Below are 23,941 nucleotides of genomic sequence, written 5' to 3'. Positions count from 1 at the left end.
AATGGAAAAAAAAAAGCCTGCTCAGATTGGCCAGAGTCAGTCTATTAAAAAAAGAACTGATGTTGCTTCGGAAGTGGGGGGTAGTCTTATACAGTGAACACAGGCCTAAACCTATGTTTTAACTGTAAAATTAGGGGGGTCGTTTTATATGCCAGAAAATACGGTTAACTGGAATAATTTCATGGGTAATAGATATCTTCCTTGAGAAATCACTCTGATGATTCTACTTGTGTTTATATATCTTCTTTGCATATTCTCATGCTTTACTCCCTTCTCCCAATCCAGATCTCTTTCTCACCTAGCTCTGAAAAATTGAACAAATAAGAAATGAGGAATTTGACTTTTTCTAATATTTACTATTGACTGCATGAATTTACAGTTGGCTTCATCAAAGTTTAAGCTATTTTGCTCATGATAGCAATTCAAAAATCTAGTTTTTAAAAAAGTGTTGACCCACTTTATCAGTAAGGTTATTTTATATTATATTTGAGACATTGAATGCTTTCAATTCAAGGAAAGACAAGCCATCAATGTCTAAGTCAGGACTCTAATAGGAAAGAAACAAACAAAAAGTACAATAGATTCCTGAGCTTTGGGATGGAAACATTTGAATGGTACGCCTGAGAATCGTGAGCTCTTCAAGTCATCTGAATCTTTCAGGCCAGCAAAAGCAGTCCTCTTTACCTTCTGTGAACAGACCAGCCCTTCTTCTCTCAAAGGCATGAACCCAGAGAAGATTTTTATTTTCCTTGGATTCCATATTTCTACCCCTATTTTCTTCATGTTTTCAGCTTGGTTACCAGGGAAAGGCCTTTGCAGAACCAAATCTCTGAAAGGAAATAGCTCACATGTTTAAGGAATTCAGGGCCACGCCAATTTGTATTATCACTAATCCTGATAACATATTTTGGAGTAGATTCTGAGGTGTTGTGGCAAGACACAGGATTTAAAGCTTGATATAAAAAATTGTATAAATGTGTGAGCATACAAACGTAATTCACAATTTAAAGTCCTCTCATGGGGAGCTACACTGGTCTCAGTATTTTGTGAAAAAAGATTAAAAAATATGAGAATATTAGAACTGATTTCTTATGCAATACACAAAAATGTACCATGTAGTATGTCCTCTGTGAGAGTTTAGACTATATTCCTTCAGAAATCCAGTTTTAGGTTGTGTAGTAGTGAAGTAACTGGCATTTTTGAGAAGCTCCATGACAATTGACCATTGTAAGTTAGAGATATCTATTGTAGATGCTATGAAACAAACAAAAACAACACCTTAGAATTCCTATCACTTAACCATCAGTGACTATGTATATATAGTTTCCATACTAGGCATTAAGGCCACGATGGCAATCAGCATCTTTCTTCACAGGGATCTGTAGCAGAAGCAAATTGGTCATGGTATCACTAAAGCCAAAAAAGGCAGCCAAATAAGTTATTGTTCAACTTGACTAATGAAAAACAACTGCTAGTTATTGAACAGAGACTAATATCAGCTTCTACAATGGATTACTGAAGCCCCTCTTTCAGTTCCCAAATCTAAGTTAGCATATTGTTCCAAAGTCCTCAAATGAGAAACAACAACTGGAAATTCAGTGTTCCGAGGCTTAGGGTAATGTCAGGGTACAGTTTTACTGGTTGAAAAAAAATTATTAAAGATTATTTAATAACAGAAACCGTTGCTGAGCTGACACTGGAACCAGGGCACTCAATATGCCATCATGCTCCCTTACATAGCTTGGGGAGTCTGTTAGTGTTATTGGTGGAAGCACTCCATTTCCACACCTGTTGCCAGGTGATGTGGGTGTCTTGTGGTGCCTTGAGAAAAGGAATTTTTTGAGATTCACACAGGAGGTCTAGATATTGTAGAAAGCTTTATTTCTGTGTTATTGAACCTCTGTGTTTCCAAGGTCTCACTTCTCTTTGTCCTGCCTGAGAAGTTCAATTTTTCTTCCAGCAGAGCTAGGATTAAAGCTGTTGCCCAGAGTTTTCATTACATGTTGGAGCACAGTCCAGTCCAACATTAGGCTACCTTTGTGCTTCCTGCTGCAGTTCATCAGTCCACTGTGTGTGGGGTCAACATGGCTGGTGTTCATGTGGTTTCTAGAAACACAGGTGAATGCAAGAGTGCCACAAGAGCTCAGAGCCAAGAGCACCAAGAGCCACAAGAGCCAAGAGCCTAGAGAAGTAGAATTCCTATGCCTTGAGATTATGTATCCCCAGATTTTTATTGGTTTGCAGTGGCTCTTCCCCTTCTAGCTAATGATGTCTATTTCAAGTTTTGATTGACAAGTACCTTCCCTAGTCACTGTTATGAACCCATCTCTCCTTTGTTAGACCCCTTGACCTGGTGATTTTCAGGGAACGGGGCTGTGGTTCCCTGGGAAGTGTGAAATTGCAGCTTCCTGGTCAAGTTGCCTGAAATGGCCATGCTTATAATGTCTGGGCTTCCCTTTGCTCTTTTCTTATAATTAATAACTAACTAATTACAGTGGTATCAGAAGTTAGGCATACACTGAGTATTGCCCTAAATTCAAATGATTCTGATCTATTTTCTCACTTTCCAATGATGTAATTTGGCTAGACATATTTAATCGCTAGAAGCTTCTCCACATTGGCTCTCTGACCTATAGAGTAAAGTTGTGATCGTAGAAAAAGCTAAGTTTGTGCCCTTGAAATTGTATATTCTAACCAAAATATCCATTTAAAATATACACGTGTTTGGAGGAATTATAGGAATTAGTGTTGTTCTTAAATATTTGAAGCAGTAATATTTAGGATTTCCCTGTTAAGTCTCAAATTTTACACCTGTAAAAACAAGTTGGATATTAATGGATAATGGTAAACTATAGTAAGCTTAGCCAGTTGGCAATACCAATAGTAGTTCTCCTTCTGTATTAGGAATATTTACTGGATAAAGAGCATATTGGACTAGCTAGGTGTTAATCTGCTGAAATGTTCTTTTCAGACTCTGACAGTGGAAGGGAAAAAGAAAAGCTCACCTTTACAGGGCAGGAATGACAATATAGTTTCAACATTTGGCCCCCAAATTATGTTATGTCTTGCCATCAGATACAATCAACTGTCTTGATATTCAACTAACATAAAGCTGATCTACTATACTAATTGTAACATGCTATTTTGATGCAATGGTAAGAATGAAATATCAAGTACATTAGATGCCCTGCTGAGATACATTCCTGGCAGAAAGCTGGAAACAAACCCAGTGAATTAAGGCTAACCCCTTAAATAAAAATTACCCAATATTACACAGTATAACACATGTTGTATTTAATTAAGTTACAGCCTATAGTTTCAGAGTTTAGGAAAAAACACAAATATCAAGTATACTTTGTTCCAAACACAGGCAATACTTATGAGGCAAACCCGGGCAATTCTGATCAAGTTTCAAGTGCAAATTTTTAAAATTAGAAACTTCCAAAATTGTATAAAATTTTAGGATTCTCTTAGTAAAAAGCATAGTTGTGATTTATCTTGGTTTTCATGGGGAAGCACAAAACTTAACAAAGGTTCTCTTCCATTTTATCAGTCTGAGTACATTCATGCATTTATGAGCTCCCACTCTTTTTTTTTTTTTTTTTTTTTTTTTTTGGTTGATTAGTTTCCTGTGAGTCAGACTCCAAGAGGCTAAAGTACAGTTAATCCCTTTTATATTGTCAATCACAAACCAATTTGATGTCTTTTCATAAGTGTTAAATGCTTAAGAAATTCACTCAGAGGTCAAAAACAATGTCATTCTGAAATGCAATTGAAAGTATGTCCTTCCCATTCACTTGTTTAAAATGCCCTCTGTAAGAATTGTTTTCCACTGGGACTGCAAAATCATTCAATTTGAAAGATGACCTTACACTTGTGAAATATTTTTTTCCTTTAAAGGCAACATCTAAAAATGAATTTTTTTAAAGAACATATTTGGTAAAGGTAACATTGAATTGACTCAAATAGCTACAGAGAAGCAGTGGGGATAGGAAATCAGTGCACATTTAACCTCCATCTTTATGTTTCTTATTCCTCCTCTTTTTAATTTGTTGTTGCTGGTTTTTTTTTTTATGTTGTTGGGTTTTTTTGTGTGTGTGTTTTTTTTTTTTTTTTTTTTTTTTGTAGAGACTAAATTAATAAGTAAATACATTAATCACTCAGAGCCCTTATAACAGGAAATCTAGAAACATATGAAAAACATGCATATTCAATTAATGTTGTTTTCTTTTCTGTTTATGTCCAGTTTTGCGCTAGTGTTTTGATAGCTTTTACACTTTATTGCCTAAGATACCTCTATAAAGAAAAAATACATTCTCTGAATGGCAGGATATTTCTGTATTTCAAAATTAAAACTTGAAAGAAAAATTGTACTGGATGTAAATTTCTAATATACAAATCACTTGACATCTGAGATTGTCCCAAGGTACCCACTATAAATATGTAGCATTTCCTTAGGGAAAAACTAGATCTGTTAAATACTAATGTCTAAAATAGTGAGTTTGTGGTGTACAGGAATTATGTTTACTGTGAGTACTATAAGCACCTATCATATTGTAGTTTACCTGCAGTGATTGAATAAGTATTTGAATAATTTGTTTCTTTTTTTTTCCTTTTGGCAGTCATTATTTTATCTTATGTTTCTTTATTGATGAAGGTTTACATATGTGTCCTTATAGCCACATTTCCTCCCACCCCCTTACTCACTTACCCCCTGGTGACTGTGTCCATTTGTTAAGCTTATATGCATGCATACAAGTCCTTTGGTTGATCTCTCTCTCTTACTCCCACCCTCCCTTACCATCCCTCTGAGGTTTGACAGTCTAATCTATGCTTCTCTGACTGGATATGTTTTTCTTCATCAGTTTATGTTGTTCATTATATTCCACAAATGAGTTAAATCATGTGATATTTATCTTTCTTTGACTGGCTTATTTCACTTAGCATAATGCATTCCAATTCCATCAATGCTGCTGCAAATGGTTAGGATTTCTTTCTTTTTTTTTTTTTTTTTTTTTTTTTTTTTTTTACCACAGTGTAGTATTCCATTGTGTAGATGTACCACAGTTTTTTAATCCACTCATCTAAGATTTGTTCCCAAATCTTAGCTATGGTAGATTGTACTGCTATGAACCTCGGGGTGCATAAATCCTTTCTGATTGGTGTTTCTAGTTCCTAGTCTTAGAAGTGGGATCACTGGGTTCTATGGGAGTTCCATTTTTAGTTTTTTTTTTTTTTAGTAAACTCCATAGTGTTCTCCACAGTGGCTGCACCAGTCTGCATCCCCACAACAGTGCAGGAAGATTTCTTTTTCTCTGCATCTTCACCAGCACTTGTCATGTGTTGATTTGTTGATGATAGCCATTCTGACAGGCGTGATATGGTACCACATTGGAATTTTGATTTGCATATCTCTGATTATTAGTGACTTTGAGCATGTTTTCATATGTCTCTTGGCCTTCCTTCTGTCTTCTTTTAAAAAGTACACATAAGGAACTATCTGGCATTGAAATTGGGACTCAAAAGAACTGTTGGCCCAGAAAGGAACTCAGTACAGACTGATTCATTTGCCTCTCGGCATAACCATTATGGCTTGTTGCAGTTTAGGTTCTTACAAGGGTATTTCTTGGATCACATGATCTCACACATCTAGAGGAAATAATGAACAACATAAACAGACCCAGAGAAAGAGAACCAGGGATCAGACTCTCAAACCTCAGAGGGAAAGTAAGGGAGGATGGGGGTAAGGGGAAGAGATCAACCAAAGGACTTGTGTGCATACGTATGGGCCTAGACAGTGGCCATGGACAACGGGGGGTGGGTTGGGGGGGCATATCTAGGGAGGGGATTGGAATGGGGATGGGAATGGAGGAATAAGGACAATTATGTGAGACCATAATCAATTAAAATTAAAAATTAAAAATTTAAAAAAAAAGTGTCTATTTAGGTCTGTTGCCCATTTTTTGATTGGGTAGTTTATCTTCCTTTTGTTAAGTTGTATGAGTTCTCTGTAAATGATGGAGATTAAACCCTAATGAATGATAATAATGGCAAATATGCTCTCCAATGCAGTGGGCTTTCTTGTTTTGTTGATGGTTTATTTTGCTGTACAAAAGCTTTTTATTTTGATGTAGTCCCATTTGTTTATTTTCTCTTCAATTTCCATTGCTCTAGGAGCTTTATTGGTAAAGATATTACTTTGACATATGTCTGAGATTTTGCTGCCTGTGGATTCCTCTAATATTTTTTGGTTTCCTGTCTTCCCTCTAGGTCATTTATCCATTTTGAGTTTATTTTTGTGTATGGTGTAAGTTGGTGCTCTAGTTTTATTTTTATTTCATGTATCTGTCCAATTTCCCCAACACCATTTATTAAAAAACTTTAACTCCATTGTATGTTCTTGCTTTCTTTGTCTAATATTAATTGAGCATAGTGGTTTGGGTCAATTTCTGGTTCTCTATTCTTGTGCCAGTATCAGGCAGTTTTGAGAACAGTGCCTTTGTAATACAGCTTGATATCTGGTTTCTTATATGATCAATAACCAATTGAGTTGTTCTGAATAGTATTTCTCTCACAAAACACCATGAAATATATATATATTGATATATTGATATATATTGATATATTGATATATTGATATATATATATATATATATATATATATATATATATATATAGTATTTAAATGTTCCAGAATTATAAGAATGAGAAAGGAGAAATTTTAAGATATCTACAAAATATTGGAAGCTAAGTAAATTTTCTAGTTATGAGTAAGTGATAACTAGCAGAGGGAAAGTGTGCACTTAGAACTTGGGGTATAATTTGGAAAAGAAATTTCAATATTAATCAGGCTTTTTGGCACTACAGAACTATGGAGATATTAAATGAAAAAGGGTGAGAATAAAAACTAGAAATTTACTTGGAAGTCTTTAAAAAACATTCCCATAAATATTAATAAGCTCACTATGCTTTGTCCAATGACATATGAGCAAAGTGATATGTGTGGTTTCTGGGTTCTGCCAGGAAAGAGAAAGTACATGACCTCTACTAACCCTTCTCCTTTGTACATTGGCAGGAACACAGATATGGTGTGAAATGCCTTAGTCCACAATCTACTAAACCAACCAATTAGAGAAAGAAGTAAATTGCTATATTTTATATATTCTGGGTTTCTATCACTGCAGTGAAACATATACTTCAATTAATATAACCACAAACAAGAGCTGAATGTGGAATTGATTCAAAATATTCAAGCATACTGAAAACATTATTTTAAATAGTAGATCATATAATTCATAATGGAGAACAATGAAAAACCAGATTTTCCAGGTAGCTTGAGGTCAGAGTAAATATCTTAAAATCCAAACAAAAATATGCAGATTTTAGATAATAAAAAAACAGAGCTGCCTAAAGTTCTTATTGAATGATTAGATAAAAATGACATACTAGGAAGAATAATTCTCCAGTAATAAGCTATCCTATATAATATATAGGTGATATGCAAATTCACCATCACACCCTTGCACAAGATGGCCACCTCCATGTTGTCACGAGATGACCACCATAAGATGGCCAGCAGGGGTGGGCAGTTGGGTGGGATCAGGCTTGCAGGGAAGGGCATTAGGGGAGATCAGAATGGCAGGGGAGGGGAGGTGAGGGTGACTCGGCCAGCAAGGAAGGGCAGTTGTGGGTGATTGGCCTAAACTAGCAGGTAGACATCACCCAAAGGGTCCCTAGATTTGAGAGGGTGCAGGCTGGGCTGAGGAACACCCCCCCTGCCCCCCAGTGCATGAATTTTGTGAACCAGGCCTCTAGTTTTCAATATATTACTAAATGAGAATATCATTTTAAGTGAGCTCTGAAAATCTAGAAATTATAGAGACTTCAACACTGATACATTTATTTCAGTGAGTCAACTATGTATTAGATATTAGTTTTAGCACTTTTGGAATTGAATTGACATGTTTGGAAGGAACATTGATATGAAGAAAATATTATCAATTATATTTAGATATATATTTGAGTTGAATATGGTAATTTTAAATATGCACATGCTATAAAAAGTTAAAAATAGAATTGAATTTTAAATAAAAAAATGTCAGAGATGTTAAAATAGATGTCAATAAATTCATGGCAGCAACAATTTGAGAAAAATTTATAATGATTACAAGCAGACCTAATTTTTTCTGAAAATAATATTAAAAAAAAGATTTCTACCAATTCTCCTACCTTTCATCTCTACCTTTTTGACAATCAAAAGGAGCTAAAAGACATTAAATGATCTCCCGGGATGCACTGAAATTAAATCATAGTTTACCTGTGCCATGAGAATTTTGTATCTGAAGAAGAGAGATGATGAGATTCTGGATGCTGATGCACAGCAGAGTGCTTAAGACCTACACGACTGTTATGGTCATTTCTACTGGCCTACAATGGCCTCAAAATCCACTCTTATAGTTTGTACCAGCATTTTCTAATATACATATTAGAAATATATATATATATATATATATATATATATATATATATATATATTCATATAGTATATTTTTATTGATTTCAGAGAGATGAAGAGGGAGGGAGAGAGAGATACAAACATCAATGATGAGAGAGAATCATTGACTGGCTACCTCCTGTATGTCCCATCCTAGGGGTTAAGCCTACAACCCAGGCATGTGCCCTGACAGGGAATTGCATTGTGACTTCCAGGTTCACAGGTTGAGGCTCAACCATTGAGACAAACAGGCTGGGCTAAAATATGTTTTTAGTGATTTTATGTCCCGACCCACGGGGCAACAACGGGGGCACGCAGGAACCACCTAAGAGAATGAAGCAAACAAGTAACGCAAAAGAATGGAGGCAAGATAAGGTTCTGATCAAGCCTCAACTTTATTCTTTGAAATTGCTGTATATATACAGCAGAAACAAAAGGGGGCAGGGTTGCCTATGCAGAGGGGTCTTTGGCATCTGGCAACACAGGATTGGCTAACTGCCAGGGCGGTGTAACATTCCAAGGCTGGGCTATCTAGGGGGGGGGGGGGGGGGGAGGATCAGGAAGGGGAAGTTGCAAAGATGCTAAGCAGCAGGTTAATCTTATCTTCTGGCCAAACCCTCAGGGCACCGCATAACTTCTGCTAGAAGGAACTTAATTCTATTTTCTTAAGACTGAGTTGCTTGTCTCAACTCTGATGGCTCCCAACAATTTTATAGAGAGAGAAAGGGAGAGGAAGAAAGATGTAGAAACATCAATGAGAAAGAAACTGCTATCGTCTGCTGTCTGAACATCTCCTTCTTGCAATTCATGCATATGTCTTGACAGGGAATATAACCAGTGATATCTTGGTGCACAGGATAACATTCAACCAACTGAGCCACACCAGCTGGGCTGTGTAATCATTTTTTTTAAAACTACTTTAAGGACTTTTCTATCTTGCAAATGATTTTATAGATAAAGATTTAGATTTGGTGTGTTATAAAAAAAACAAGATAAATTATATGGAAAACAAGGTAGCTTATGGTTAATATTTCTTGTATGGCTACTAAATAATAATATAGCACAAACTATTTTTAACCACAAAGATACCATGAATTTAATGATTCACTTAATGGGGACAATTTCATAGCTATTATTAAAAATATGCCACTTCTTAAAATGAATAAATTACCAAGAACCATTGACATAAATATTATAGAATTTTCTTTAATATGGGATCTACTAAAAATGATTTAGGCTCAATCCATATATTTTTAAATTGAAATGTTGAGCATGTTAAATTCATCTGGCTATAATTTTCTCTTTAAATTTCATTTTATTTAAGTTTAAAAAATATTTGCTTTATTTCAGTATAGAGATTAATGTATTTTCAGTTTAGTTATTCTATGTAGCAAGATTTCTATACACATTATTTATATAGCCTAGTACATGTACAGTGTTATAAATATGGGCAATATGTTCTAAGATAATTACACATCATATATATTAAAAGCCTCAGAATAGCATAATTGATTTAGACCCACAACAACAATTTTATGTAGACAGACAATGACAATAAAAATATTTCAAAAAGGAGATCCATAATGATGTTATTAGAAAGATGAGCAATTTTTCTTTTTTCTCCTCTTTTTATTGAATTTATTGAAGGTAATGTTGGTTAATACAATTACATAGGTTCAAGTGTACATTTACATAATTCATATTCTGTATATTGTACTGTGTGTGCACCACCACATCTCAAATCTTCTTTCTACACCATTTATCTCCCCTTTACCCTCTTTCTCCTCTCCCCACACTCTTTCCTCTTTTAATCACCATTAATGTCCTATTTCTAGTTTTCCAGCATCTTGTTGGACAATCTGGCATACTAAAAATTTATCACATATTTTTGAAATTTTCATTTTCAATATTTTTTAAAGTTTATCTGTTGCTGAAAGTATTATAGATGCCCCTCCCCGCCTTTTTTCCCCTCATTGATCCCCTCTACTCCTCACCCACCATTCCCAGGCAATTTTTCATCTGGAAATAATTCCTTCAGTAGTAATATTTTTTAAAAATGAGTAAGTTCTAAATAAATTAGGATTTTTATAATGTTGACTTAAAATTCTAATTATGTTATTAATAATATTAACAATTAAAAAGAAATACATTGTTTAGCTTGGATGGAAGACATAAAGATGTCTTTCCTTTGTCTGCTCATTTTAACTTATGTCTAATAAAACTTTTATTTTCTACTTAACAAAATAGTTTACTGTGCTTATTATTTTTAAAAACTCAAGTGCATTCTGGCACACACTAATAATACTTTGAAAATGGAATTAACAACTTAACATTTTTAGTCCCTCTAGTTTTGCTGTAGTGATATAATTACAACTGTGTCAGTATAGTAAATTCCTCAGTTCAATATGTTTTCCTTTGTATCTATTAGTTTCTTGAATACTTTGAAAGACAATGTTTTCTTTTCCAAATGGCCCCAGGATGAATTTTGTGAGTTAATAATTCAATAAACAAATATTTACTCAACATCTCTTAAGTATTGCATAAGCAATGTAGATAAAACAGACTCAATTGCTCACTCTTTCAAGGAATTCACATACCTTTTTAATAATCTAGTAAGACAATGTTAATAATAATAAATACAAATATGTTCTCATAAGAAGGTAAAACATAATGGGAGAAAGTATAAACTGAGTAACTTCTTAAAATAACAATTATAAATAGCTTGAAAGTCAAAAAGACTCCCTGTGCTTAAGCACAGAAAAGTCAGGATGACAGAGTATAATAAATGAGAAAATAGGGGAAAAAAGAAAGGGAGGAGCTTGACATCACAAATATTTTTATTTGATATTAAATACAATAAAGATCTGCTGGAAAGTTTTCACCTGAGAGTGGCATGATAGAATTTAATCTATAGGAAGAGCAGATGGACCAGAAGTGGCAAGAATTGGCACCAGTCAGGGAACTACTGCAGACATTTGGAAGACAGATGGCATCTTGAACCGAGCGGCAATAAGAATGAATCTTAAGATATATTTTGGAAATTAATTCTAAAGAAGTTAGTGTTGCACTGGACATGAGATTTGAAAAGAAGAGCAGAATAAAGATTATCTGATGGGCAAAGGGTGACACTACTTTTTGAGATGTGAAAGTTGGGCTATAGACAACACAATATGGTAAAAGGGAAATAAGAGTCATTGGTTTTCTCTGAATCTCTCAAATACCTAGTCAGTTTTCCAGCCGTGTCTTTGTTAGGATAGCTGCAACAAAATAGTACAGAATTCTAATTATGTTATTAATAATATTAACAATTAAAAAGAAATACATTGTTTAGCTTGGATGGAAGACATAAAGATGTCTTTCCTTTGTCTGCTCATTTTAACTTATGTCTAATAAAACTTTTAACTTTTTAAATAAAACTGTGTAGCTCACCAACAACAAAAAGTTATTTCTCATAGTCCTGGAGACTGAGAATTCAGAATCAGGGTTCTGACAGGGTTGAGTGAAGCCCCTCTTCTAGTGGCAGACTTCTTGTGTTCTCACATTGCAGAAGGGGCTAGAGACTTTTCTGGACATGACTACCATTCATAAGCACAGCACACTCAGGACCTGATCACGTCACCAAAGCTCTACCTCCTAATACCGTCACCTTGGGCATTGGGGCTTAACAATATGACTTTGTAGGGTTGGGTGGTGGTACAAATATTCAGACCACAGCAAACTAGAAATAATACATTGAAGGGCTAAGCAGTGGGAAGTAATATTGCTGATGTGTGAAACATGGAGCAAGAGGTAATGATTAATTAGGAGCAGTGATAGCTGCCCCTAAACTTATTGTATTTTTGCTCAGAAAATGTTACCAGTAAAGCTTGGACCTAAATGTCCCATAAAATACAATAAATAGTTCACTTAGATCTATTGTAAATATGGAGAACAAAGTAGGCTCATGTCATTTCGTATTTGTACTCTGTAAAAATTATTCTCACGTCTAAGTGTACTGAGCGCCTAATATGGCTTCCCAAAGACGTGAGGTGAAGAGAAATAATGTACCTCAGGGGCTGTACAGAGCAGGAAGGTTCTAGCAGCAACTGCTTTGAGATGCTTGATAATCCTCCTATATTTCATTGGTTTGGGAAAGGAGCAGTACTGACCCCCGATAATTTGTGAACAGGCTTTAAACCAGGGTAGGGAACTTTCCTCTGCCATGTAGATGTTTATAACATCATTTGCCGGCCATACAAAATTGTCAACTTAAAAATCAGTCTGCTGTATTTGGTCAAACATTTAATGATCTCACTTCTAATGCCTTGGCAGGGCCAGACCAAATATTTCATGGGCCTTATGCAGGCCCTAGGCTGTTCCCCATCCCTGCTCTAAACAATCCAGAACTTCAAGAAAATTAAATAACTCTTCTTGGTTCCAGGGAAATGCTGATAAATTATTAGAGGAGGGTGAAGGATATTTAGTGCATTTACTTTTGTTATGGAAATCCTTGGTGACTGTTCAACGCCGACATCATTATGAAATTGTGGAGATGAATAAAAAAATTGGCAATGATATTATAAAGATTTATATTTGGAATGAAACATAAGAAGCCATAATTCAATACTTATAAAGTGCAGATAATGAAAGCAATATTTTAAAAATCAAATAACAAAAACAACAACAAATATTTCCTGAATGGGAGCAGAATATGCCACCCTAAAATATGTCTTTTTGGCACAAGGATTATTTTGAGCTGATTATTCTTTAAAAATAGCAGAAACAGGAGAAGTTTGAAACTAAGTGAAAGTTACCCTTTTACAAGTAAAAAGAAAATTTAAAATGAAAATGTTTATTTGTAATGGTGTCTCCCTCTCTGTACCGGTAAGAGGATGACCCTAAATCTTTAGATAGTTGTCAACAGGGAAGGCAATAACTTTAACCTTACCTGCTTCCTGTGCTCTTCCTGGCAGCCGCCTACACCTTTCCACCCCAAGTGGCTTCTTTTTTCTTTAGCTGGGGATGGTATTTAAGGTAGTAGCTGGGGTCTTTTTGTTGAGTTTTTAAGTTTTCCTAGGTCTCTCCTGGAAATAAGGAAGATACATGTTATTAAAGTTCTGACTTTTGTTCCTGTCAATCTGTCATTTTTTTTTTGGGGGGGGGCAGGGAGGGAGTTAGTCTCAGTCAAGAACCTAGAAGGGTACCAGGAAAGTATTTTCCCTTCCCCATACCCCTAATCATCCCCAAAATATTTATAGAAACTCGTAATAGAAATGTAGAGTTTATTTTTCCATCATCTCTGGATATTTGCTATATAATCTATACATATAAAGAGGTAATATGCAAATTAGCCAGGACACCTTAAGGCCATATGACTGGCTCAGGAGGAGGCTGCATCACGAATGCTCAGGAGGAGTGGCGCGACTTGGAGCACAACTCTGGTGTGGGTGGCGGTGGTGGCAGGAGGGAAGCAGCCAGGGCCCTGGGTACCAGAGGGAAGCCGGTGTCAGCAGCCAGGAGAAGGAATGCTTATTCTTGCACGAATCTTCGTGCATTGGGCCTCTCGTTAATATATAGTAGCTTGTGTGGGGTTTAGAACAAGCCATCCCAGGATGTGCCTCAGTGGTATTCTGATTACTTTGAGCTAAATGCAATGTTATTTGCAGACAGAAAAGAAACACCTGCTCCTCCATTTAACTAACTAGAAAAACTTGAATGAAAGACCTTGATCATGATGAGATAGAATCACAGTTACCTTCTTTTGACCTATACATAGGGCAGGGACAACTTCTATTTACTAAATGGCTATTCTTATCATCCTCCATAACCCTTTCAAGCCCCTAAGGTGCACTAATTCATCCCTAGCTCAGGACATCTTATATACCCCAGTCACACTTTCTGACTCTGAACCTCTTTCATGTGGGGTCTGTGATTCTCTCATGCAGGCAGGGTTCCCATGTTGCCAGTAAAAATAGCTTCTTCTGGGGTCCAGAGAAAGGAATTTCAAAGGGCATATGCATTGGAGAATTGGAGAAGTTTGAGCTTAGTGACAGGATTTATTGGGGTGAAAGGAAATAATGCAGCATCAGGGATGGACAGGTCAGGCAGGCTTTAGCAGCAGCTGCTTTGAGAGGCTCGTAACACTCCATATATTTTCTTGGTTTGGGGAAAGGAGCAGGATCTTTTCTGGGCTCTGCAACCACTTGCTCAGTTTTCCTGGGCTTGTCCCGAGCCGTCATCCTAATCCCTGGGAGATCAGCTTTCCGATCTCCCCAGGGAACACCGGACCATTCCCAGGATTTTTCTGTGTGGTCTCTGAAGCTGTAACTTCCAGACTGAATTATTAGGCCAGCAGTGCCCTCTGCCCTTGGCCAATCTAATTATTTTCTTAGATATTTTTCAAACTAGACTCCACCCCTTTTGTTACCATTTTGACTCCTACTCTGCACCCCCAAAGGTGTGCTGTGTCATCTGGTTTCTACTGCACATGTGCTTACCTCCTCTCTGTGCCCACTTGGTTTTCACTGTGCATGTGCCTAGCAGAGGACTGCCCCATCCCCCTCCCTCGGAAATGTCTGGGAATGGCCCCGTGTCCCCTGGGGAGATGGAAAGCTGATCTCCCAGGGATTAAGTCCCCATTGGCAGAGGACATGGTTTTCCTGTGTGGTCTCTGAAGCTGTAACTTCCAGACTCAATAAGGCTCCAGCAGCTCCCTTCTCTTTTATTAATGTCAAGCTGCCCATGCTAACAACCATACAGGTGTATGTCTCCACTTCGGTTGCTAATTTGTCTCATATCTATTTGATTATTAGAAGAACCTAGAGAGGAGAGGAAAGTTTGTTCCTCCTCCAACTTCTATAACAAAAAATTTTTTTTTTTAAAGACATGCTTTCTTAATTGATAGAATGAAGCTAAAGGATATTTGGACTCTAAATCTGTAAGTACTTCCAAATCATACCCCTCTATATTAAGAATGTGTGGTTGATGCCCATTTGTATATTTCTTTTGCTGGTTTTCATGAGGTTGTTGACCAGAAAATAAAAAGCCAAAGTGAGGCAACACACATTTATTTGTACTGAATCAGGCAGAAACGGGAACAGTATTCCAATTATTGGGTGAAGGCAAGGGCTTTGCAATGAGAAAAGGAAGGCAAATAGTTACAAGCAAATAAAAAAGGAATTTCTACTGGTGCTAACTAGGTAAGTTCTTCTTTAGTTATATATACATGGCTATTTACTAATTCTAAAAAAATGCCTTAATTATCAGTCCCAGTCATCAGGAGGTCTGCTTCCCTGTTAGCTCTGCAGATCTTTCTTTGGAGAACAGGGCTGCTCTGGCCCAGCCCAAGGTTATTTTGCCCAACTGAAGCATCCTGAGTGCTCCCGAGTAAGACTAACAGACGAGTTCCTCCCGGATGGCTGCCCTGATTCCACTGTAAAACGGCTCCACTGATACCAGCTTCTCAAGAAGTGTTTTCCTCCATTTAAACCCGCCAATTCCTTCATTTATAAAATAAAGTGACTTCTTGCTTTTTACAAGGTATGACACACTATGAGTTTTGAGGTTTTTAAGCCCAGCTAGTTTAAAAATGCTAAGTGTGTCTACAAGAGAATCACTCTCATGTACACGGTATCTGAAGGTCAAAAGCCAGGCAATAGGATGAGACATTCCAGAGAGGAGAGGGACTTTTAGGTTAAAGCTCTTGAGTATCATTTTATTTTTCTAGAAGTTTTAGTAAAGATGGTGTGTGAGTTACTGAAGTAAACTTCTTATGATTTGATACGACAGTCTTTCCTACAGTATGACTGGGATTGTGGGTTTGCCATGCTTGTGCCACTGTGACTCTGTGTGTCCTTTATTTTATCACTCCCTTGATGCTGCAGCTTATTTTTCAAGTTAAATGAAAACACTAGCGAGGAAACGAAGGATGTGCTGCAATCTTCTGACCCTCGTGCTGACAGTTCCATATATTTTGAAGTGAATAAAGATAAGGAACCAGGACTCTGAAACAAGCACGCACTTCAGAGAGATGTTTCATAAATCCACGGCTTTACTGTGTGGCACAACTGCCATAGCTTTTGATGGACAAGAACATAGATCTGGAAAATGAAACAAAGACAGTGGCTCCCTGTAATTCAAAGATAATGACTGCTAAAAGATACAATTGTTGGGCAAATGTGAGATAGTTGGTTTCCTAGGGATTTATTAATGTGATGTATTTTAATCATTGCCTGCTGTAAAAGAATATTGCCACTCAGATAATGGGGTCTCACTCATTCTGCAAATCGCATAGTTATATCTAACATTCAAGTGGCAGCTGGAAAAAGGTCTCTGCTGCGCCGCAGTCAGCCACCTGCAATGAATGTGAGAGCCCATGTCCAGGCTTCGAATGTCACCATGTTGCCACCTTATTGTGAGCGACTGAAATTTACTTCCCCTTGTTAGCGGTGCTGAAAATGGCCACAGGTTTCTACAGTTTATATTGTATTGTCTAAACTGAGAACATTTCCCAGATTGAATTGACCTTTTAGAAAACAGCACTTACGTTCTCAAAATGCAGGACCATTGCAATATTTTATTTAAAAAGGTTATTCAGTTATAAAATGTGGAGAAAGTGTAAGGGATTAGACTGAGTATATTGCTCTATAGAATGCATTGCTGCCAGAAAATACAAAACAAAGACTGTTCATTGCCTAACCACCCAAATGGCAGTGGGAATAAGGCACTGGGGAAATCACCTCTTTCCTGTATCAATAGAGAAAAGCAATCAAAGTAGTAGATGCTATTTTTTTTTATTCTGTACTTTTTAATTAGTCTGTGCTTTTTGTTATCAAAAAGGGTGTGGAACATTGTAAAGTCTGTTGGACTGTTCATAATAAAATACAAGTCTCAGAAAATGTATTCATAGAGCTGAGCAGTTGTTCATCATCCTAAAACATTTGTGAGACAGAGAGAAGTCATAATAAAAGAATAGAAATATTAAAAATTTATCAAAAACAATTATTTAGGGATTGACAAATAAGTAAAGGGAAAAATGACTAGCCAAAGTTATATCTATATATATAATATTTTTTTATTGTTGATAATATTATAGATGTCTCCCATCCCCCTTTTGTACCCTTTTCATCCAAGGATTTGAATTTATGTGATTGCACCATGAACATCGTTTATGAAGCTGGAAGAAAAAGTACAACAAATCATCTAATATCATAGAGTCAACTTGATAAAATATAGGCAAATTGAAAAGCTTCTAATGTTATCTCAATTTTCTTTCTTTCCCCCCCAAAAAAACTTGGTTATTAACTATGGTCAGAGAAAAAACAAAAGGTCTCTTGAATCAAATATTTTGAACAATTAATTTCAAAGGAATTCAAAAAATAATTCACTGAAGACTAAAACTAAGTTTGATTATATTAAGTACCTTTTAAGATTTAGAAAACACATTACAAAATAAGTAGGTGAATTGATGGATATTTATATAAAAATCTCTTAATTGTCAAAATAATTAACATATATTTTACATCCACTCAATAGAATAATATTCAGCAGTAAAAATAAATCCAGTACCCATATTTATTACAACATATATGTATCTTAAAATAAGTAGTGGATTGAAAGAAGCCAAGCAAAAGAAGAGCATATATAGTAGGATCATTTATACAAATGTCCAGAAATGTTAATCCTTAATAAAGACAGGGGGTTAGTGTTTCTGTGGGAAAGGGTTTAGAAAGAGGGATTAAAAAATGGCAAAGGAAACTTTTGAGGCTGATGGGAATGTTCATTTTCTTGAATGTGGTATATATATATATATATATATATATATATATATATATATTAGTATATATTGGGTCGGCAGCTAAGTAATTGCGGGTTCACACACATATGGCTTCAGTTGAATTTTTAGGTTTGCAGACGTAGTACAAATGTAAAACACATTTTGTTATTTGGTAGTTGGCTATTCAGCTGTTAATCAGTGAAAAAAGTTTTTTGATCTGTTTTGTAGTTTTCGTTTGGCATTCATTGAAAAATGGAAAATCAAAAGGAACATTTTCGTCATATTTTGCTTTTTTATTTCCACAAGGGAAAAACGCATTGCAAGCTCATAAAAAGTTATGTGCTGTTTATGGTGACGAAGCCTTAAAAGAACGGCAGTGTCAAAATTGGTTTGCCAAATTTCGTTCTGGTGATTTTTCACTCAAAGATGAAAAACGCTCTGGTCGTCCAGTTGAAGTTGATGACGCCCTAATCAAAGCAATAATCAATTCGGACTGTCACAGTACAACACGTGAGATTGCAGAGAAGCTTCATGTACCACATACATGCATTGAAAATCACTTAAAATAACTTGGCTATGTTCAAAAACTCGATACATGGGTTCCTCACGAACTGAAAGAATCACAGTTAACGCAACGCATTAGCAGCTGCGATTTGCTAAAGAAACATAATGAAAATGATCCATTTTTAAAACGACTGATAACTGGCCATGAAAAATGGGTTGTTTACAATAATATCAAGTGGAAAAGATCGTGGAGCAGGCCAGGTGAACCAACTCAAACAACATCAAAAGCTGATATTCATCAAAAGAAGGTTTTGTTATCAGTTTGGTGGGATTACAAAGGAATTGTCTACTTTGAACTCTTACCACCCAACCGAACGATCAATTCTGATGTCTACATTGAACAACTAACGAAATTAAACAATGCAGTTGAAGAAAAGCGGCCCGAGTTGACAAATCGAAAAGGTGTTGTATTCCATCATGACAATGCAAGGCCACACACATCTTTGGTCACTCGGCAAAAATTAATGGAGCTTGGTTGGGATGTTTTGCCACATCCACCATATAGTCCTGACCTTGCACCATCTGATTACTTTTTGTTTCGATCTTTACAAAACTCCTTGAATGGTAAAAATTTCAATAATGATGATGATGTCAAATCGTACCTGATTCAGTTTTTTGCTAATAAAAACCAGAAGTTTTTTGAACGTGGTATTATGATGCTGCCTGAAAGATGGCAAAAGGTCATTGATCAAAATGGGCAATACATTACAGAATAAAGTTATTTAGTTCCATGAAAAAATTGTCTTTGATTTTCTTTAAAAAATCCGCATGTACTTAGTTGCCGACCCAAATATATATATATATATATATATATATATATATATTAAGACTGATCAAACTGTATTCTCTGTGTGTGATTTGTTTGCTTCAATTACACCACAATGTGATTCGAAAGCAAGAACACATTGAGAAACCTAGGCCTGGAGACTTCCAGGCTTCATTCTAGGAGAGGCAGCTTTGTCACTTAGGAGGTACACACCAAGGGATCTATATGTTTGGAAAATTGTACCACGGACTTTAGGAACATTGCAGTAGACCCAGTCATGTCTGGTTAAACGCACCTAGTAAGACAGTGGGGATCCATGAGTTATTTATTCAGATATATGGCTTATTCAGCCACACCAAACAGGCCATTGTCATGATTATATAGTATTTATATATCACTAGAGGCCCAGTGTATGAAATTTGTTCATGGGAGTGTGTGTGTGTGGGGGGGGGGGGGAGGGGGCGGAGGGGGAGGTCCCACAGCTCAGCTTGCACTCTCTCCAGTCTGGGATCCCTCGAGGAATATCTGAATGCCCGTTTAGTCCCTATCTCAGTGGGGTCAGGCCTAAACGGGCAGTCGGACATCCCTCTCATAATCCAGGACTAGTGGCTCCCAACTGCTCACCTGCCTGCCTTCCTGATTTCCCCTAACCACTTCTGCCTGCCAGCCTGATCACCCTAACCACTCCCATGCCAGCCTGATTGATGTCTAACTGCTCCCCTGCTAGCCTGTTTGCCCCCAACTTCCCTCCTCTGCCAGCCTGGTCACCCCTAACTGCTCTTTCCTGCAGGGTTGATGGCCTCCAACTGCCCTCCCTTGCAGGCCTGGTCCCTCCCACCATCCCTCTTCTGCTGACCATCTTGTGGTGGCCATCTTGTGTCCACATGGGGGCAGGAACTTTGTCCACATGGGGGCAGCCCTATTGTGTGTTGGAGTGATGGTCAATCTACATATTACTCATTTATTAGATAGGATAGAGGCCTGGTGCACGAGTGGAGACCTGCTGGTTTGCCCTGAAGGGTGTCCCCGATCAGGGTGAGGTTACCCTGGGCATAGGGCGGCCTGAGAGAGGGGCCTGTGGTGGTTTCCAGGCCAGCCATGCCCGCAGTGACCCAAATGGAGGCCTTGATATCTGGAATTTATTTACCTTCTACAATTAAAACTTTGTAGCCTGAATTAGAGCCAAGCCCCCTGCTTGCTCCATGGCTGTTGCCATTTCTGTTGGGATTTGTTTACCTTCTATAATTGAAACTTTGTAGCCTTGAGTGGAGGCCTGGGCCTGCCAGCATGTGAGGAAAGCTTGGCTTCCTCCATTGCTGGGGAAACTCAAGCCTCCCTCCTTGTTGCCATCTTGGTTGGTTTTATTTGCATACTCACTCTGATTGGCTAGTGGGCATGGCTGGTGGGTGTAGCTGACTGGTGATTAATTTGCATATTACTATTTTATTTTGTAGGATTGTAGGAGAGCATATAAGGGCCTTATTGGGTAAAATGAACCACCACCGGAAGAGGTGATGTCAGTAGTCTTTTAATCAGATTGGGTGGATATGTTCCATTATAAAATAATTCCATAAGTGCCATCAAATAAATCATTGAATTTAATTATTTTATGAAAAGGTCCCTAATTTTCTAAGATTTATTTACTATCTATAAATCTCATCTTTTTAATACTATCATGTTCAAACTCACTTTGGTTTTCAAACTTTTAAAAACAATAGAACCTTGAATGAAGCAAAATTTCACCCAGAATATTCAGATATTTAGCTTAATCATTGCTTATGATATTGATAAAAGCAAAATTTAATGATCATATATTTAGTTTATAATCTTTATAATGAATAAGTATAATATAAGTAGAAAATAATGGCCACATAGGGCCATATAAAATTTGTGGACTTTTGTTGCTATGTCAACCATAGCATCTATTGCTATATCTTGCTTCAATTGCAGAGTTTTCAGAAGTCTTATTCATTCTGATATGTACTTTTTAATAGTATTTCTTTTTATCAGTGCCCCATTGAAAATGTAGTATACTCTCCTGTGAAAGTGATCTAAATGCTTGGGAAGACAGTACCAAGTGTTTGCCTCTAAGTTAAATCACTACTAATACCTAACAACTGATTTCATTTCTTACCCAAAAAAATCTGGCAATTAGCACCAAAAACTTACAATCATTGTTAAAATTATCTAATATGAAAATGGCTAAATTCAATACACTGTTTACTTACTTATTATTGTACAATATTTATTCCATGATAAGCACATGTAAAGCAAACATATCTAAGCCTTGTCTGACATTTCAGAATGGGTCACACATGTTGTAACAGTGTTTGTACTTGTATAATTGTATGTGCTCAGACATGCAAAAGCCTAAATAAATATTGGGGAGGGATCGGCTGAGTCAGAAGAGAGTGACAAATTCAATAAGCAACAAAAGTTCAAATATATTTATCCATGTGGCAGAAAAGTTATGGTAGAAAGAATTCTAAGATAACTTCCGATAATCCGTGACTATCTATAATTTCTCTCTAGTGTAGGTAGAACCTTTCATTTACTTTGAACCAATAGAATACGGCAAAAGTAATGGACTGCCATTGTCATGATTATATGGTATTTTGCAGGTATAATTAAGGTGCCTGATTAGGTGACTTTTAGAGGGAATTTGTCTTTCTTAGGCCTTAATTAAACAAGTGAAACCTTTAAAAGAGGATTTAGCGATCAGAGACAGAAATCTGAATCTCTTGCTGGTTGTAAGAAACAAGCCACCATGAGATATACAGCTGTAGGATGGCATTCTACTAAAAAGCACACGGGCTTGGAAAAAAATCTTGAGCCTCGGATGAAACCCTACTCCTGTCAGGGTTTAAAAGCAGATACCTAGCTAAGGCATGCCCGAACTCCTGATGTATGGAAATGGTGTGATCATAAACTTGTACTGTTTAAACTGCTAAATGGGTGGTATTTGTTACCCAGCAATAGGAAAAATATGTATACATATTAATGTTTAAACTATAGACATATGCCCTAACTGGTTTGGCTCAGTGGATAGAGCATCAGCCTGCAGACTGAAGGGTCCCAGGATCGATTCCAGTCAAGGACATGTACCTTGGTTTCAGGCACATCCCCAGTAGGGGGTGTGCAGGAAGCAGCTGATCAATGTTTCTCTCTCATCGATGTTGCTAACTCTCTATCCCTCTCTTTTCCTCTCTGTAAAAATAAATAAATAAATAAATAAATAAATAAATAAATAAATAAATAAATTTTAAAATAAAAAATATTAAAAAATAAAATAAAATATAGATATTATTATTATTATTATTATTATTATTATTATTATGTTCATTTTCTCACTCACAGAGGTGAGCCACAGATATTTAGGAAAATTGTCCAAGATCACAGAACATGGCATTGCTGGGATGTAAAGCCAAAATAAAACAAATCTTTATGATTAACAGAACACTACTTTTACTTACTAAATAAACATTTAAAGTGTTAATAAATTTTAAAGTTGTGTTCCAAAACATTTAAAGAGATAAATAAGCAAGGCGAGTAAAATTATTTTAGTCTAAAATTACGTGTAACTCTAAAGAGACTGATTGTGGCTCCCTTTTAAATTCATGCTTAGTGCAAAATATAATTGATATTTTTGCAGTGTTATCTCTGATATTAGACATAGAAAACACAGAATTAAAGAGTTGATTGCAATGAAAAAACAGAGAACAGATCTATTGTTGGCATAACACTTGATCTATACCTATTTTTATGGGTGAAATAATATTTTTTATAAAACTTTTCAATGTACCTTAATAAGACCTGTTTCTCCAAAGAGCAGCCCTCTTGGTAAATCTTTTGCATCAGAATATAATGCTCAGTGAAAGCCAGCAAAAGAAAGCATTAAAACCACTGTGTGCTTGTCCAATAAAATGCTATTATATTATCCTTCTCTCTACATTGTGTGTATGTGTGGGGGGTGTATGAACTACACAACATAAAATATCAAATGTTATAGTGATGGATGCAGAAAGAGAAAGAGAGAGAAAAAATGACTTCTTAAAGATCATTGGAAAGATCTTGTATAACAAAGATAATTTGTCTCTTGTATATAGGAGATGGAAAAGAGAGAGATAAAATTGATCTCTACAATTCTTCCTCATTTTATTTTATTCCAGGATTCATATCCTAAGTCTTCCCATAGTTCTGGATTTAATTGAAGGAGTTTCTGATACAATTTTTGCAGAGTCTGATAGGTTTTTGAAAAGATATCAGGATATGATAGATTTTAAAAGGTCTCTTTTCTTGATTGTGCTCATTATTTTTTTCTGTGCTTCATCATAGCTTTTCTTGCATTAGTATTTTTTTTTCT

The sequence above is a fragment of the Pipistrellus kuhlii genome, unplaced genomic scaffold, assembly GCF_014108245.1.
Source record: "Pipistrellus kuhlii isolate mPipKuh1 unplaced genomic scaffold, mPipKuh1.p scaffold_m20_p_3, whole genome shotgun sequence".
NCBI lineage: Eukaryota > Metazoa > Chordata > Mammalia > Chiroptera > Vespertilionidae > Pipistrellus > Pipistrellus kuhlii.
This window is presented reverse-complemented; position numbering follows the sequence as displayed.